The sequence below is a fragment of the Aegilops tauschii genome, unplaced genomic scaffold, assembly GCF_002575655.3.
Source record: "Aegilops tauschii subsp. strangulata cultivar AL8/78 unplaced genomic scaffold, Aet v6.0 ptg000258l_subseq_1:249645_obj, whole genome shotgun sequence".
Taxonomy (NCBI): domain Eukaryota; kingdom Viridiplantae; phylum Streptophyta; class Magnoliopsida; order Poales; family Poaceae; genus Aegilops; species Aegilops tauschii.
The window spans coordinates 1-18,789 of record NW_027332531.1 but is presented as its reverse complement, the minus strand read 5'-3'; positions in this window follow the sequence as shown (position 1 = coordinate 18,789).

Below are 18,789 nucleotides of genomic sequence, written 5' to 3'. Positions count from 1 at the left end.
TGCAAATTATGTTGTAGATCAATAGCTCGCGTTGTTGCTTCCCTGTGTTTATTTTTGATATGTTCCTAGAGAAAAATTATGTTGAAAGATGTTAGTAGCAAAGATGCGGATTGGATCCGTGATCTGAGGATTATCCTCATTGCTGCACAGAAAAATTATGTCCTTGATGCACCGCTAGGTGACAGACCTATTACAGGAGCAGATGCAGACGTTATGAACGTTTGGCTAGCTCAATATGATGACTACTTGATAGTTTAGTGCGCCATGCTTAACGGCTTAGAATCGGGACTTCAAAGACGTTTTGAACGTCATGGACCATATGAGATGTTCCAGGAGTTGAAGTTAATATTTCAAGCAAATACCCGAGTTGAGAGATATGAAGTCTCCAACAAGTTCTATAGCTAAAAGATGGAGGAGAATAGCTCAAGCAGTGAGCATGTGCTCAGATTGTCTGGGTACTACAATCGCTTGAATCAAGTGGGAGTTAATCTTCCAGATAAAATAGTGATTGACAGAATTCTCTAGTCACCATCACCAAGTTAGTAGAACTTCGTGATGAACTATATTATGTAAGGAATGACGAAAGTAATTCCCGAGCTCTTCGCGATGCTGAAATCAACAAAGGTAGAAATCAAGAAAGAGCATCAAGTGTTGATGGTTAACAAGACCACTAGTTTCAATAAAAGGGCAAAGGGATAGAAGGGGAACTTCAAAAAGAACGGCAAGCAAGTTGCTACTCAAGTGAAGAAGCCCAAGTCTGTACCTAAGCCTGAGACTAAGTGCTTCTACTGCAAAGGGACTGGTCACTGGAAGCGGAACTGCCCCAAGTATTTGGTGGATAAGAAGGATGGCAAAGTGAACAAAGGTATATTGGCAACCCCTCAGTATTTGATACTGGTTCAGTTGCTAAAGAGTAGTAACTCGAAACAGGAGTTGCAGAATAAACAGAGACTAGTAAAAAGGCGAGGTGACGATGTGTGTTGGAAGTAGTTCCAAGATTGATATGATCATCATCGCACACTCCCTGTACTTTCGGGATTAGTGTTGAAACTAAATAAGTGTTATTTGGTGTTTGCGTTGAGCATGAATATGATTTGATCATGTTTATTGCAATACGGTTATTCATTTAAGTTAGAGAACAATTGTTGTTCTGTTTACATGAATAAAAACCTTCTATTGTCATACACACCAACGAAAATGGTTTGTTGGATCTCGATCATAGTGATACACATATTCATAATATTGAAGCCAAAAGATGCAAAGTTAATAATGATAGTGCAACTTATTTGTGGCACTGCCGTTTAGGTCATATTGGTGTAAAGCGCATGAAGAAACTCCATGCTGATGGGCTTTTGGAATCACTTGATTATGAATCACTTGATACTTGCGAACCATGCCTTATGGGCAAGATGACTAAGACGCCGTTCTCCGGAACTATGGAGAGAGCAACAGATTTGTTGGAAATCATACATACAGATGTATGTGGTCCGATGAATATTGAGGCTCATAGCAGGTATCATTATTTTCTGACCTTCACAGATGATTTGAGCAGATATGGGTATATCTACTTAATGAAACAGAAGTCTGAAACATTTGAAAAGTTCATATAATTTTCAGAGTGAAGCGGAAAATCATCGTAACAAGAAAATAAAGTTTCTACGATCTGATCATGGAGAAGAGTATTTAAGTTACGAGTTTGGCCTTCAGTTAAAACAATGTGAAATAGTTTCACTACTCACGCCACTTGGAACACCACGGTGTTATGGTGTGTCCGAACATCATAACCGTACTTTATTAGATATGGTGCGATATATGATGTCTCTTACCGATCTACCACTATCGTTTTGGGGTTATGCATTAGAGACAACTGCATTCACGTTAAATAGGGTACCATCTAAATCCATTGAGACGACATCTTATGAACTGTGGTTTGGCAAGAAACCAAAGTTGTCGTTTCTTAAAGTTTGGGGTTGCGATGCTTATGTGAAAAGGTTTCATCCTGATAAGCTCAAACCAAAATCGGAGAAATGTGTCTTCATAGGATACCCAAAGGAGACAGTTGGGTACACCTTCTATCACAGATCCGAAGGCAAGACATTCGTTGCTAAGAATGGATCCTTTCTAGAGAAGGAGTTTCTCTCGAAAGAAGTGAGTGGGAGGAAAGTAGAACTTGATGAGGTAACTGTACCTCCTCCCTTATTGGAAAGTAGTTCATCACAGAAATCTGTTCCTGTCACTCCTACACCAATTAGTGAGGAAGTTAATGATGATGATCATGTAACTTTAGATCAAGTAACTACCAAACCTCGTAGGTAAACCAGAGTGAGATCCACACCAGAGTGGTACGGTAATCCTGTTTTGGAGGTCATGTTATTTGACCATGACGAACCTACGAACTATGAGGAAGCGATGATGAGCCCAGATTCCGCGAAATGGCTTGAGGCCATGAAATCTGAGATAAGATCCATATATGAGAACAAAGTTTGGACTTTGATTGACTTGCCCAATGATCGGCGAGCCATTGAGATTAAATGGATCTTCAAGAGGAAGACAGACAGTGATAGTAGTGTTACTGTCTAGAATGTCGCAAAAAGGTTTTCGACAAGTTCAAGGTGTTGACTACGATGAGAGTTTCTCACTCGTATCTATGCTTAAGTCTGTCTGAATCATGTTAGCAATTGCCGCATTTTATGAAATATGGCAAATGGATAAACAAAACTGCATTCCTTAATGGATTTATTAAAGAAGAGTTGTATATGATGCAACCAGGAGATTTTGTCAATCCTAAAAGTGCTAACAAAATATGCAAGCTCCAGCGATCCATCTATGGACTGGTGCAAGCATCTCGGAGTTGGAATATGATAAGTTGATCAAAGGATATAGTTTTATACAGACTTGCGGTGAAGCCTGTATTTACAAGAAAGTGAGTGGGAGCACTACAACATTTCTGATAAGTATATGTGAATGACATATTGTTGATCGGAAATAATGTAGAATTATTCTGCAAAGCATAAAGGAGTGTTTGAAAGGAGTTTTTCAAAGAAAGACCTCGGTGAAGCTGCTTACATATTGAGCATCAAGATCTATAAAGATAGATCAAGACGCTTGATATGTTTTTTCAATGAGTACATCCTTAACAAGATTTTGAAGTAGATCAAAATAGAATAGTCAAAGAAAGAGTTCTTGCCTGTGTTACAAGGTGTGAAATTGAGTAAGACTCAAAGCCCGACCACGACAGAAGATAGAAAGAGAATGAAAGTCATTCCTATGCCTTGGCCATAGGTTCTATAAAGTATGCCATGCTGTGTACCAGATCTATTGTATACCCTACAATGATTTTGGAAAGGGAATACAATAGTGATCTAGGAGTAGATCACTGAACAGCGGTCAAAATTATCCTGAGTGGAATAAGGATATGTTTCTCGATTATGGAAGTGACAAAAGGTTCGTCGTAAAGGGTTACGTCGATGCAAGTTTTGACACTAATCTAGATGACTCTAAGTCTCGGTCTAGATACATATTGAAAGTGGGAGCAATTAGCTAGAGTAGCTCCATGCAGAGCATTGTAGACATAGAAATTTGCAAAATACTTACGGATCTGAATGTGATAGACCCGTTGACTAAAATTATCTCACAAGCAAAACATAATCACACCTTAGTACTCTTTGGGTGTTAATAACATAGCGATGTGAACTAGATTATTGACTCTAGTAAACCCTTTGGGTGTTGGTCACATGACGATGTGAACTATGGGTGTTAATCACATGGTGATGTGAACTATTGGTGTTAAATCACATGGCGATGTGAACTAGATTATTGACTCTAGTGCAAGTGGGAGACTGAAGGAAATATGCCCTAGAGGCAATAATAAAGTATTATTTATTTCCTTATGTCATGATAAATGTTTATTATTCATGCTAGAATTGTATTAACCGGAAACATAATACATGTGTGAATACATAGACAAACAGAGTGTCACTTGTATGCCTCTACTTGACTAGCTCGATGATCAAAGATGGTTATGTTTCCTAGCCATAGACATGAGTTGTCATTTGATTAACGGGATCACCTCATTAGGAGAATGACGTGATTGACTTGACCCATTCCGTTAGCTTAGCACTCGATCGTTTAATATGTTGCTATTGCTTTCTTCATGACTTATACATGTTCCTATGACTATGAGATTATGCAACTCCCGTTTACCGGAGGAACACTTTGTGTGCTACCAAACGTCACAACGTAACTGGGTGATTATAAAGGTGCTCTATAGGTGTCTCCAAAGGTACTTGTTGGGTTGGCGTATTTCGAGATTAGGATTTGTCACTCCGATTGTCGGAGAGGTATCTCTGGGCCCACTCGGTAATGCACATCACTATAAGCCTTGCAAACATTGTGACTAATGAGTTAGTTGCGGGATGATGTATTACGAAACGAGTAAAGAGACTTGCCGGTAACGAGATTGAACTAGGTATCGAGATACCGACGATCGAATCTCGGGCAAGTAACATACCGATGACAAAGTGAACAACGTATGTTGTTATGCGGTCTGACCGATAAAGATCTTCGTAGAATATGTAGGAACCAATATGAGCATCCAGGTTCCGCTTTTGGTTCTTGACCGGAGAGGTGTCTCGGTCATGTCTACATAGTTCTTGAACCCGTAGGGTCCGCACACTTAACGTTACGATGACAGTTATATTATGAGTTTATATGTTTTGATGTACCGAAGGTTGTTCGGAGTCCCGGATGTGATCACGGACATGACGAGGAATCTTGAAATGGTCGAGACATAAAGATTGATATATTGGACGACTATATTCGGACACCGGAAGTGTTCCGGAGAAGTTTCGGATAAAACCGGAGTGCCGGTAGGGTTACCGGAACCCCCCGGGGAAGTATTGGGCCTTAGTGGGCCTGAGGGGAGAGAGAGGGCAGCAGCCAGGAGGTGGCGCGCCCCCTCCCATGAGGAGTCCGAATTGGACTAGGGGAGGGGGGCGCGGCCCCTCTTTCCCTCTCCCTCTCCCTCTCTTTCCTTCCCCCTCTCTCTTCCTAGTTGGACTAGGAAAGGGGAGTCCTACTCCTACTAGGAGGAGGACTCCCCCCCTCTCCTTGGCGCGCCCCAAGGGCAGCCGGCCTCCCCCCTTGCTCCTTTATATACGGGGGCAGGGGGGCACCTCTAGACACACAATTGATATACGATATTTTAGCCGTGTGCGGTGCCCCCCTCCACCATATTACACCTCGATAATATCGTTGCGGAGCTTAGGCGAAGCCCTGCATCGGTAGAACATCATCATCGTCACCACACCGTCATGCTGACGAAACTCTCCCTCAACACTCAGCTGGATCGGAGTTCGAGGGACGTCATCGAGCTGAACGTGTGCTGAACTCGGAGGTGTCGTGCGTTCGGTACTTGATCGGTCGGATCGTGAAGACGTACGACTACATCAACCGCGTTGTGATAACGCTTCCGCTTTCGGTCTACGAGGGTACGTGGACAACACTCTTCCCTCTCATTGCTATGCATCACCATGATCTTGCATGTGCGTAGGAATTTTTTTGAAATTACTACGTTCCCCAACAGTCAGCACATGGAATATGCTGGCAAGATAACACTATAGAGAAATGAACAAATACCAGCTATCACTACATGCAGTATATGGCTGGTGGAGGCTCTAAGTTTATCATTTGCATAAAGCCAATTTTTTCCTACAACAAAAGGAATAGATTTTATTTATCTACTAATTTTATGTCATTAATGAGAAGGTTCCTCCAACTCAATCCCAAAACAATATCAATAACCCAACAATTTTATTAAGTAAGTAATGAGATCAAACAATATTTCAAGTACCAGATACTCAAGATGTCCATAACCGGGGACACGACTAATCATGATTAGTTTGTACACTCTGCGGAGGTTTGCGCACTTTTCCCCATAAGACTCAATCTCCTCCGTTGAATTTCTCAAACTACATGATGTTTGAGAAACGGATGACCCAGACACGGTCTTTCCGAAGCATTAACTCTTTACTCTGGGTAGACAACACCACCTACTTTCCCCTACATCTGCTAGCCTACCACTGAAAGAGGTCACACACCATACTCAACTATGCCAGAGCCCATAATGGCTTGTGGCTGCACACATAAGTTTCTAGCATGAATAATCTTATGATCCCTTTGAGCCTGGGTGGCATTCCATAGGATGATCACACGGGTACTCCGGGATATCCTAGGACAACACTGGATTCTCCAGGTGCCCACAACCAATCCACCAAGATGTGTATTAGAGTAGCCACCTTATGTTTCCCTTAGTTATTATCTCTCACAACTTGCATGATTCTCTCATACCAATCCACGTCTACGAGCATGGCTAACCAATAAGTAACAAAGTGTACATTCCTGGGGTGATCAAAGGTAATAGGTTCCTACCTCATAGACTACAGGAATACCACATGTTACCAATCCTAGTCATGCAATGTTTGAAGGTTGAAACTAATGCATAAAAACTGGGTAATAAAGGGATATGATCAAAGTGTAACTTGCCTTGCTGACGATCGCAACACCCTAGAGATTCGTAGTAGCAAGCTGCGCACTCCGGAAACTCTATCGTAAACAAACAATATCATACATAAGAACTCAAGCATAATATGCAAAGGTAAAACCAAATAAAAGGTCTAAACAGAAACTTCAAGCGAAGAGCTTCGATTTGCAAAAACAATCGATCAAATCGGAACTACGAAACTCAAATTATGATTAAAAGAAGTTCAAATTCGAATCTGTTTGAAACCAAATTGTAAATTTTAAAAAATATGTTCAAGTTAATTATCTAGACAGAGGGGATCGTAATGAAGAATTTCGCATTGGTTTCGTTGAATTTGGATAAACGAGCAAAAGGTTGTGAGGGTTTGAAGATCAGGGATTAAACAACCAAGAAAATAATTATGAATGGGTCCCTGGCCGAAATAAACCGAAAAAGAAAAATCTAACGAACGGTCGTTCGCTAACAGAGACTACTGAACGAAAACGTTCACTAATAGATCTAAACGAACGAACGTTTGCTAATTAAAGTAAACTAATAAAATAAAGCGATCTAAAAAGAAAAACCTAAAACTAAAAAACAGGTCGGGTTTCGGTGATTTATACCGGTTCGGTGAGAAAAACCGGCGGCGGCGGATCGGGCTCCGGCGGCGGTGCGGCTCCAGCGAACGGCGGCGACGAGCGGCGCGGCGGGTGGCGGGAGGCGGTGCAGCGGGAGGCGGGAGGCGGCGCGGCAGGCGGCGGCGGGCTGCTGCTGCGTGGAGCAGCGGCGGCTGATGAGGGGGAAAGAGTGGCGGGGTGGCAGCTTATAAGGAGGGGGGACGGCGTCCGACTTGGGGAGGGGGTCCGGGCGCGCCACGGCGGCTCGGAATCCGGCGATTCCGGCTCCCGCACGGCAGGGAAGGCGATGGCGCGACGGGCCGGCTGGGCCTTCGGCCCAGTTCGGTCCGGAGAATTTATTTTAATCGCGCCGCAAAGAAAATCCAAACAAAATAAAGTAAATTTCTGAAAAATTCCAGAAATAATTTTCTCCATGCCCTCCTAATATGTAGACAACGTGAACATTTTTCTAGGCTAAATGCAATTTTTTAAAAATGCACATTATTCCCTAATTTAATAAAATGGAACCGAATAGATATTCAAATAACACACAACTAAAACATATTTTTATTCAAAATTAAATTTCCAATATTTCGCCGCTGTTTTGAAGAAGGCATATTATTTTCTCTCATTATTTTATTTATTTTGAAATAATTGGAAAAATAATTTCGAATAAAATCGCTTAAATCCAATTTGCCAAATTTGAAAATTCAAAAATGGATTTTTGTGAAAACCTCCAACTCACTCAATTGGTCCTTGAGTTGCTAAGGGTTTCTAGGGACCAAAACTCCAAATAAAACGAATTCAAAGATGGATAAATTATGAATGCAGATGATGACCTAATGAATAACATCCAAATTGAAAATTGGGATGTTACACTTACTTATTGAAAGGACTACGATTGATCCCCTATAATTGTGGGTCATCAAGGCTCTTTTATGGCGCCGTTGCGAGAGAGTGAAGCGCTTTTGGTAAGTGGAAATTGGTAAGGAAAAATTATTAATACTTGCTGAAAGTTATTGTCACTTTTTACTATGGAAAACAATCCTTTGAGGGGTTTGTTCGGGATATCTTCACCTCGACCGGAACCACAATTAGTTACTCCTCAACCTACTACACCTACTGAAAATATTGAATATGAAATTCCTTCGGGTATGATAGAACAACAGCTAGCTAATCCTTATGCAGGAGATGGAACCGAACATCCTGAAATATGCACTTGATATATGTGGAAGACATTTCTGGATTGTTTAAGCTTGCAGGTTTACCGGGAGATGAAGTTGAGAAGAAGGTTTTCCCTTTATCTTTGAAGGAAAAAACATTGGCATGGTATAGGCTATGCGATGATATTGGATCTTGGAATTGGAATCGATTGAAATTGGAGTTTCACCAAAACAATATCCTATGAATCTAGTTCATCGTGATCGGAATTACATATATAATTTTTGTTCTCGTGAAGGAGAAAGTATCGCTCTAGCTTGGGGAGGCTTAAGTCAATGTTATATTCATGCCCCAATCATGAGCTCTTAAGAGAAATAATTATGCATAATTTGTATGCTCGGCTTTCTCATAATGATCGATCCATGCTTGATACTTCTTGTGCTGGATCTTTTATGAAGAAGACTATTGAATTCCGGTGGGATCTTTTGGAAAGAATTAAATGCAACTCTAAAGATTGGGAACTCGATGAAGGTAAAGAGTCAGGTATTAAGCTCAAGTTTGATTGTGTTAAATCTTTTATGAATACCGATGCTTTTCAAAAGTTTAGCACTAAATATGGACTTGACTCTGAGATAGTAGCCTCCTTTTGTGAATCTTTTGCTACTCATGTTGATCTCCCTAAGGAGAAGTGGTTTAACTATCACCCACCTATTAAAGAAGAAATTAAAGAACCGGTACTAGCTAAAGAGGAAACTATCATTTATAATGTTGATCCAGTTGTTCCTACTGCTTATATTGAGAAACCACCTTTCCCTATTACGATGAAGGAACGTGCTAAAGTTTCAACTATGGTCAACAAAAGTTATATTAGAACACCTAAACCTGATGAAAAAAATCAAATTAGAACCTAGTGTTGCTATGGTTAAGGATCTCCTCGAAGAAAATATAGATGGGCATGTTATTTATTTCTGTGATGAAGCTTCTAGAATTGCCAAACCTGATGAAAAAGATAAACATAGACCGGTTGTTGGCATGCCCATTGTCTCAGTTAAAATAGAAGATCACTGTTATCATGGTTTATGTGACATAGGTGCTACTGTGAGTTCTATTCCTTTTACATTATACCAAGAAATTATGAATGACATAGCACCCGCAGAGATAGAAGACATAGATGTTACTATTAAACTTGCTAATAGAGATACTATTTCACCAATTGGGATTGTTAGAGATGTTGAAGTCTTGTGTGGGAAAATAAAACACCCTACTAATTTTCTTGTTCTTGGTTCCCCACAAGATGACTTTTGTCCCAGTATCTACGGTAGACCTTTCTTGAACACCGTTAATGCTAAAATAGATTGTGAGAAACAAATTGTCAGTGTTAGATTTGGTGATGAGTCTCATGAGTTTAATTTTTCCAAGTTTAGTAGAAAACTTCATAAAAAGTTTTGCCAAATAATGATGAAATAATTGGTCTTGCTTCTATTTCTGTACACCCTACTGATCCTCTAGAACAATATCTGCTAGATCATGAAAATGATTCACATATGCACGAAAGAAATGAAATAGATGAGATTTTCTTTGAACAACGTCCTTTGTTGAAACAAAATTTTCCTATTGAAACTCTAGGAGGTCCTCCTCCACCTAAAGGTGATCCTGTGTTTGAATTAAAACAATTGCCAGACACTTTGAAATAGGCTTATCTTGATGAGAAGAAGATATATCCTGTTATTATTAGTGCTAACCTTTCAGAACATGAAGAAGAAAGATTATTGAAAGTTCTAGGGAATCATCGAGCTGCTATTGGATATACTCTTCATGATTTAAAGGGCATTAGTCCCACTCTCTGCCAGCACAAAATTAATATGGAACCTGATGCTAAACCCGTCGTTGATCACCAACATCGGTTAAATCCTAAGATGAAAGAAGTGGTAAGAACGGAAATATTAAAACTTCTGGAAGCAGGTATAATATATCCATCTACTATCAGCTATAGGATAGATTATACCTGCTTCCAGAAGTTTTAATATTTCCGTTCTTACCACTTCTTTCATCTTCGGATTTAACCGATGTTGGTGAGCAACAACGGGTTTAGCATCAGGTTCGAGTTCATTCTTATCATTAGGAACACTGGTAATACCTCCTTTCTTAGGGACACAATGAACAGGACTTATCCATCTACTATCAGCTATAGGATAGATTATACCTACTTCCAGAAGTTTTACTATTTCCGTTCTTACCACTTCTTTCATCTTTAGATTTAACCGACATTGGTGATCAACAACGTGTTTAGCATCAGGTTCCATATTAATTTTGTGCTGATAGAGAGTGGGACTAATGCCCTTTAAATCATCAAGAGTATATCCGATGGCAGCTCGGTGCTTCCTTAGAACTTTCAATAATCTTTCTTCTTCATGTTCTAAAAGGTTAGCACTGATAATAACAGGACATATCTTTTTCTCATCAAGATAAGCATATTTCAAAGTGTCTGGCAATTGTTTTAATTCAAACACAAGATCACCTTTAGATGGAGGAGGACCTCCTAGAGTTTCAATCGGCAAATTGTGTTTAAGCAAAGGACGTTGTTCAAAGAAAATCTTATCTATTTCATTTGTTTCATGCATATGTGAATCATTTTCATGATCTAGCAGATATTGTTCTAGAGGATCAGTAGGGGGTACATCAATAGAGGCAAGACCAATTATTTCATCATTATTAGGCAACTCTTTTTTATGAGTTTTTCTACTAAACTTGGAAAAATTAAACTCATGAAACTCATCACCAAAGCTAACACCGACAGTTTGTTTCTCACAATCTCTTTTAGCATTAACCTTATTCCAGAAAGGTCTACCAAAGATAATGGGACAAAAGTCATCTTGTGGGGAACCAAGAACAAGAAAATCAGTAGGGTATTTTATTTTCCCACACAAGACTTCAACATCTCTATCAATCCCAATTGGTGAAATAGTATCTCTATTAGCAAGTTTAATAGTAACATCTATGTCTTCTATCTCTGTGATTGCTATGCCATTCATAATTTCTTAGTATAAGGTAAAAGGAATAGCACTCACGCTAGCACCTATGTCACATAAACCATGATAACAGTGATCTCCTATTTTAACTGAGATAACGGGCATGCAACAACAGGTCTACGTTTATCTTTCTCATCGGGTTTGGCAATTCTAGCAGCTTCATCACAGAAATAAATAACATGCCCATCTATATTTTCTTCCAGGAGATCCTTAACCATAGCAACATTAGGTTCCACTTTGATTTTCTCACCGGGTTTAGGTTTTCTAATATTTTTTGACCACAGTTGAAACTTTAGCATGTTCCTTCATCCTAACAGGGAACGATGGTTTCTCAATATAAGCAGTAGGAACAACTGGATCAACATTACAAATAATAGTTTCCTCCTTAGCTAGTACCGGTTCTTTAATTTCTTCTTTAATAGGTGGGTGATATTTAAGCCACTTCTCCTTAGGGAGATCAACATGAGTAGCAAATGATTCACAAAAGGAGGCTACTATCTCAGAGTCAAGTCCATACTTAGTGCTAAACTTTTGAAAAGCATCGGTATTAATAAAAAGATTTAACACAATCAAACTTGAGCTTAATACCTGACTCTTTACCTTCATCAAGTTCCCAATCTTCATAGTTGCGTTTAACTCTTTCCAAAAGATCCCACCGGAATTCAATAGTCTTCTTCATAAAAGAACCAGCACAAGAAGTATCAAGCATGGATCGATCATTATGAGAAAGCCGAGCATAAAATTTCTGAATAATTATTTCTCTTGAGAGCTCATGACTGGGGCATGAATATAACATTGACTTAAGCCTCCCCCAAGATAGAGCGATACTTTCTCCTTCACGAGGCCCAAAATTTTATATGTAATCCCGATCACGATGAACTAGATACATAGGATATTTTTTTTTGGTGAAACTCCAATTTCAATCGATTCCGATTCCAAGATCCAATATCATCGCATAGCCTATACCATGCCAATGTTTTTCCCTTCAGAGGTAAAGGGAAAACCTTCTTCTTAACTTCATCTCCAGGTAAACCTGCAAGCTTAAACAATCCACAAATTTCATCCACATATATCAAGTGCATATCTGGATGTTCGGTTGCATCTCCTGCATAAGGATTAGCTAGCAGTTGTTCTATCATACCCGAAGGAATTTCATATACAATATTTTAAGTAGGTGCAGTAGGTTGAGGGGTAACTAATTGTGGTTCCAGTCGATGTGAAGATACCCCGAACAAACCCCTTAAAGGATTGTTTTCCATATTAACAAGTGACAATAAATTTCAGCACGTACTAATAATTTTTCCATACCAATTTCCACTTACCAAAAGCGCTTCACTCCCCGGCAACGGCGCTAGAAAAGAACCTTGATGACCCACAAGTATAGGGGATCAATCGTAGTCCTTTCGATAAGTAAGAGTGTCAAACCCAACGAGGAGCAGAAGGAAATGACAAGTGGTTTTCAGCAAGGTAATGTCTGCAAGCGCTGAAATTGTAAGTAGCGAGTAGTTTGATAGCAAGATAATTTGTAACGAGCAAGTAACGGTAATGGTAACAAAAGTGCATCAAGGTAGCCCAACCCTTTTGAGGCAAAGGACAGGCCAAAATGGTCTCTTATGATAAGTAAAGCGTTCTTGAGGGTACACAGGAATTTCATCTAGTCACTTTTATCATGTTGATTCGATTCATGTTCTCTACTTTGATAATTTGATATATGGGTTGACCGGTGCTTAGGTGGTGCTCTTACTTGAACAAGCCTCCTACTTATGATTAACCCCCTCGCAAGAATCCGCAACTACGAGAAAAGTATTAAGAATAAATTCTAACCATAGCATTAAACTTTTTGGATCCAATTGGTCCCTTACGGAATAGCGCATAAACTAGGGTTTAAGCTTTTGTCACTCTCGCAGCCCATCATCTAATAACTACTCCACAATGCATTCTCTTAGGCCCAAATATGGTGAAGTGTCATGTAGTCAACGTTCACATGACACCACTAAGGGAATCACAACATACATACTATCAAAATATCGAACACATATCAAGTGCACATGATTACTTGCAACAAGATTTCTCCCGTGACCTCAAGAACAAAAGTAACTACTCACAAGTGATAAACATGCTCAAGATCAGAGGGGTATTAAGTAGCATATTGGATCTGAACATATAATCTTAAACCAGATAAACCAAGAGGGGGTTTTGCCACGTGGTAGTTCGGGGGTTAAGGAATCTTGTCCGAACAATTTTGTTCGGCTCGAGGGAGTCCCACTTCGAATAGGTCGTTCGGACAGGCGCCCTGTGGTACTGAACATGCTTTATTGACGTTCATCAAATTAAAGGTCTCTCTCTCTCTCTCTCTCTCTCTCTCTCTCTCTCTCTCTCTCGTTTTATAGGAAATTAAGTTCAATGAAATCCTGTATGCCATACATACTAAAATCAGACGCATATTAAATTTGCTTCCACCGTATGAAAATGTGCTTCCTTTAGTTAATCAATTTGCTTAGAATTTAAAATATGTTCAGACTTTACCAAAATTGTTTTGTGTTGGATAAAATTATTTATCCCATCAGATTTCGAACAGGGAATCTGCTTTCTTCCATTGCATACCAAATTTATTTTTTGAGACAACACGTGTTTTCAACACAATGAATTCGCGTTTCAACCCATTCGAGAATTTGCTTCTTTTTTTCTTCTTTTTTGAACACGAGAATTTGCTTCTGGTGAAACTAAAATATGCTTCTTTTTTTTGTGAGGAACTAAAATATGTATTGACTTAACAAAAATGTATCCACAGAATTATTATTTTTCATCGTAGCTCAGTTAGAGAATTTGCTTCCATGAGATAGAAACATGAGTCCAATGTAACAGAATATTCTTGTTTCCAACCACAGTAAAAATGAGCCCTCTAATTGTACATATTACTTCCATTATGGTTAGAATTTTTTATCTATGTAGATCTAGAAACCTGCGTCTGCTCGTATATTTTTCTGCATGGTTCGTCTTTCTTTGCTTCATCTTCCAGAAAATTCCAACACCAACACAAAAACCGAAAAATTGATATATTTTTTAGTTTGGTCTTTGGTTTGTCGATTTTTATGTCTACCCTGGCTCCAAGGATGAAAAAGTTCACGAAATTAAAATCAGTTCGTCGATTTGAAAAGTTCAGGATTTTGATAAAAAGATGTGAAAACATGGCCGTTCTATGAAGAAGGGCAAATGTCGCGGGAAGACGTCCGAACACGTGTAGCCACTCAGCGTCCCAACCTGAAGCCTTTCACTGCACTCGGGAACTATCACCCTGCTTTGGATGGATGACACAACATGTTGGAGTGATTGACAATATATGGCAATGTGTTCGTTTAGTCCATACTTTCTCTATGACGAAACTTTGAGCTATGCATGACGAAATTTTGTGATGTAATTAAATTGTCCTCCTCAACTAACGAAGATCACTCTAGTTAGGTCATTTTGGGTATGATGAACTTTGTTATTTACGCTTATGATATGTTGCTTCTATTTTTGCCAACTCCGTCACTTTCTGTTGCTCAACTATTAATGTTGCATATTATCGACTAATGTGACGATGCAGGTACATAGATCATCGATGGCGAAGAAGTGCTATACCAGGAGTATACGACGAGTAGCCTGAGCGTCAGGCCTAGTTGTACCAGTTTCCAAGCGACAGCCAGAGATGGTTCGATAGCAGAGTCGAAGCGAAAAATAGTTAGTTTAGTTTCACGCTAGTGCGAGAGAGGGATCCGAACCGGGGCCTCAAGAAGTACTACATTATGTATGATGAGACATGTCAGTTAACTTGTATCTCTATATCCTGATTATGATGTGATGACATGATTTGTGTTCGATGATATGATGAGACTATTATGTGTATGATATGATGAGCATATTGCATGTTTATAATATGATTAGAATATTGTATAAAACTGTACAAAAACATCGCAAATACTTAGCAAAAAAAAGATATGTGAAAATATAGTAGTAGCGCTCTTTAGCCCTGGACAGGAAAACGCTAAGCCACTTAGCAGTAGCATTGGAATGGACAACGTTGCTGCTAAGTAGGTATAGTTGTAGCGCGGATCAAAACACGCTACTGCTAAACGTTAGCTGTAGCACCTTATCAGTAGCGCGGTGCCCCGCGCTACTGATAGCCCTTAGACCCACGCCCTGCTTGGCTTTTCCCTAGTAATGTTGGCAACAATGGCTAGATCAGAGAGTGGGGACATAGGAGGAGGGGGACGGGGTGAGGAGGTGGTGTGGACATGCAATAATTGACCTAATTTCACTTCTATTAGCAGCTTTTGTAGAGTTCCTCAGATCTTGCCATGGAAAATTCCATGGATAAGGTTATGGAGGGGAAGGGGAACTATGGTGGGGATCGGGGGTGGAGGTGGGAGATGCATGGCGTTTTTGGATCGGGGGTCGAGGGGAGAAGCCGCGTGGACCAAGAGGGGGGTTTCACCACGTGGTAGTTCGGGGGTTAAGGAATCCTGTCTGAACAATTTTGTTCGGCTCGAGGGAGTCCCACTCTGAACAGGTCGTTCGGACCGGCGCCCTGTGGTACCAAACGTGCGCGCGTTATCGGGGTCCATCAAATTAAAGTTCTCTCTCTCTCTCCAGTTTTATAGGAAATTAAGCTCAATGAAATTATGTATGCCATACGTACTAAAATCAGATGCATATTCAATTTGCTTCCACCGTAATGAAAATGTTCTTCCTTTAGTTATCAATTTGCTTCGAATTTAAAATATGTTGTGAGTTTACCAAAATTGTTTTGTGTTGGATCAAATTATTTATCCCATCGGATTTCGAAAAGGGAATTAGCTTTCTTCCAATGCATACCAAATTTATTTTTTGATGCAACACACGTTTTCAACACAATGAATTCGTGTTTCAATCAATTCAACAATTTGCTTCTTTTTCTTCTTCTTTTTTGAACACGAGAATTTGCTTCTGGTGCAACTAAAATATGCTTCTTCTTTTTTTGTGAGGAACTAAAATATGCATTGACTAAACAAAAAATGTATCCATAAAATTATTAGTTTTCATCTTTGCTTAGTTAGAGAATTTGCTTCCATTAGATAGATACATATGAGTCCAATGTGACAGAATATTCTCGTTTCCAATCACATTAAAATATGAGCCCTCTAATTGTACATATTGCTTCCATTATGGTTAGAATTTTTTATCTATCTAGGTCTAGATATTTGCGTCCGCTCGTATATTTTTCTGCATCGTTCGCTCTTTCTTTGCTTCATCTGGCAGAAAACACCAACACAAAAATCAAAAAATTGATATACTTTTTAGTTTGTTCTTTGGTTTGTCGGTTTTTATGTCTACCTTGGCTCCAAGGACGAAAAAGTTCACGAAATTAAAATTAGTTCGTCAATTTGAAAAGTTCAGGAATTTGATAAAAAAACGTGAAATTGAAAAGTTCATTGATTTGAAAAAAATGTTCATGAATTTAATACTTTTTAAAGGAGGCCGACCGACTGGGCTGGTCCATTGTTGCTCGCCAAAACAGGAAAAATTAAGATAACGGTTTTACATATCTATTTAAGTTATGGTTTTAATTTTTTTTCTTCAAACCTACTATGGATGCCTACCTTGGGCATGCCCACCTGCTGGAAAAAGTTTAGGTCATTTCATGAATATCCGAAAAACACCATGTGTTCAACGAAGTGTGTTCAGGTAGGGCAGAAGTCTCCGTTTGAGAGCACGTTTTTTTGGCATCGTCAAATGACACCAAATTTTTTCCATGAGCTTATATGACCTATTAAAGGTACCATGTAAAGTTATTTTAGTGTTTGACAAATTTTGTATTTTCTGGTGTTTTCTTGGTCAAAAAATACTGATAAATGGCCGGACGTATCACAACTCAAAAATCGTTCAAAGTTGACATGGATTCCTACCCTGGGCAGGCCTACCTGCTTGCAAAATTTTGAGTCATTTGAAGGATGTCCAAACATAGACCATGTTTAATGAGGATGTTCGGATAGGCCAGAAGACTGAGCATGATGTTTCCCGATACCCTTGAAATGACCCAAAAAATTTCAGGTAGGTGGACATGACCATGGTAGTTATCCATTGTCACGACCGGTTTTTCAATAAAATAATTATTGAGAAACCAATCCCTGTTACGGACCAGCGAGGAAGAATTCCTTCTCACTGATAGACAATACATTGGTCACAGAAGAAAAACACCAGGAGTACTAAATATAATACAAAGTTGAGCAGAGATTGCCCAACAATTTATTACAGGCACGCCGATAAAACAATACGGCGGATAGGGTGGCAAACTACTAACTCACGATAATAACGATGGTGGAGATATCACCGCGGGGCGAGTGATATGACTCCAGAAGACTACAGCTCTTCGAGCGTCGGAGTGAGGCTCGAGAAGACTTATTGCGGGTGGCGGAAGCGCAAACGATACAAGTGACCAATATCCGGGATCGCGCAGGACTGACTGGGACTCCTCTAGGCGTCGGACGCGCTATCAAACTCTTCATCCAAGAGATCGCCTTCGTCAACATCTGGCCAAATCAACAAGCCAGGTGAGTACTATGAAAGTACTCGCAAGACAGTTCGGGCATAAGGTATAACAAATGCAACCATGAAGCACATGAATAAGTTAACCAGTGCGATCAGGCATAGAGATAATAAATACTGGGTGCCAAGCGAGGGTCTGAATGACGCCTCGAGCGGAAACTGCGGAATAGTAATACTGGTGCCAAACGAGTGTCTGAAAGACGCCTCGAGAGGAAAAATGCGGAATAATAATACAGGTGCCAAACGAGTGTCTGAAGGACTCCTCGAGAGGAAAATGCGGAATAATAATACAGGTGCCAAACGAGTGTCTGAAAGACTCCTCGAGAGGAAAATGCGGAATAATAATGCCGCAGTCGGGCGTCGGGGCGACACCACATAAAGGGCTTATAACAGAAAATAAAGACAGTACATGCCGCAGTCGGACGTCTGAGCGACATCGCATAAAGGGCTTATATTGTAACACAACAATACAATAATTCAGGAATATAACTTATCACAAGCACGAGACAAATATAATGTTGGTCCATCCACAGGAATAACAATAAATCTGAGACTTTACCACTTGAGCTTGTTCACCGGGGCAAGTTTTTCACACGGATAGATTTGGATAAAAATCTACATTTCTGACTATGGATACGATGATTTGGAAAGAATTGACTCTGCAGAGTTTGTACTTAACCACAGCCAACGGATTTCAGTAGTCACGGGGACTAGTTCCGTCTACGGTGTTCTGGGAGGAACACGTCTAACCAGTACACACCCAATTTAACCATCCGAAGACAGGGATCACCCTCGGCAACATTCAGGAAAAACCCTGAGTCGGGGAGGCTACAACCTCGCGTAGCATGGGATCAAATTTTTATACGCGCGCTATAAGGGGGTGCCCCCCTCTCGGTCC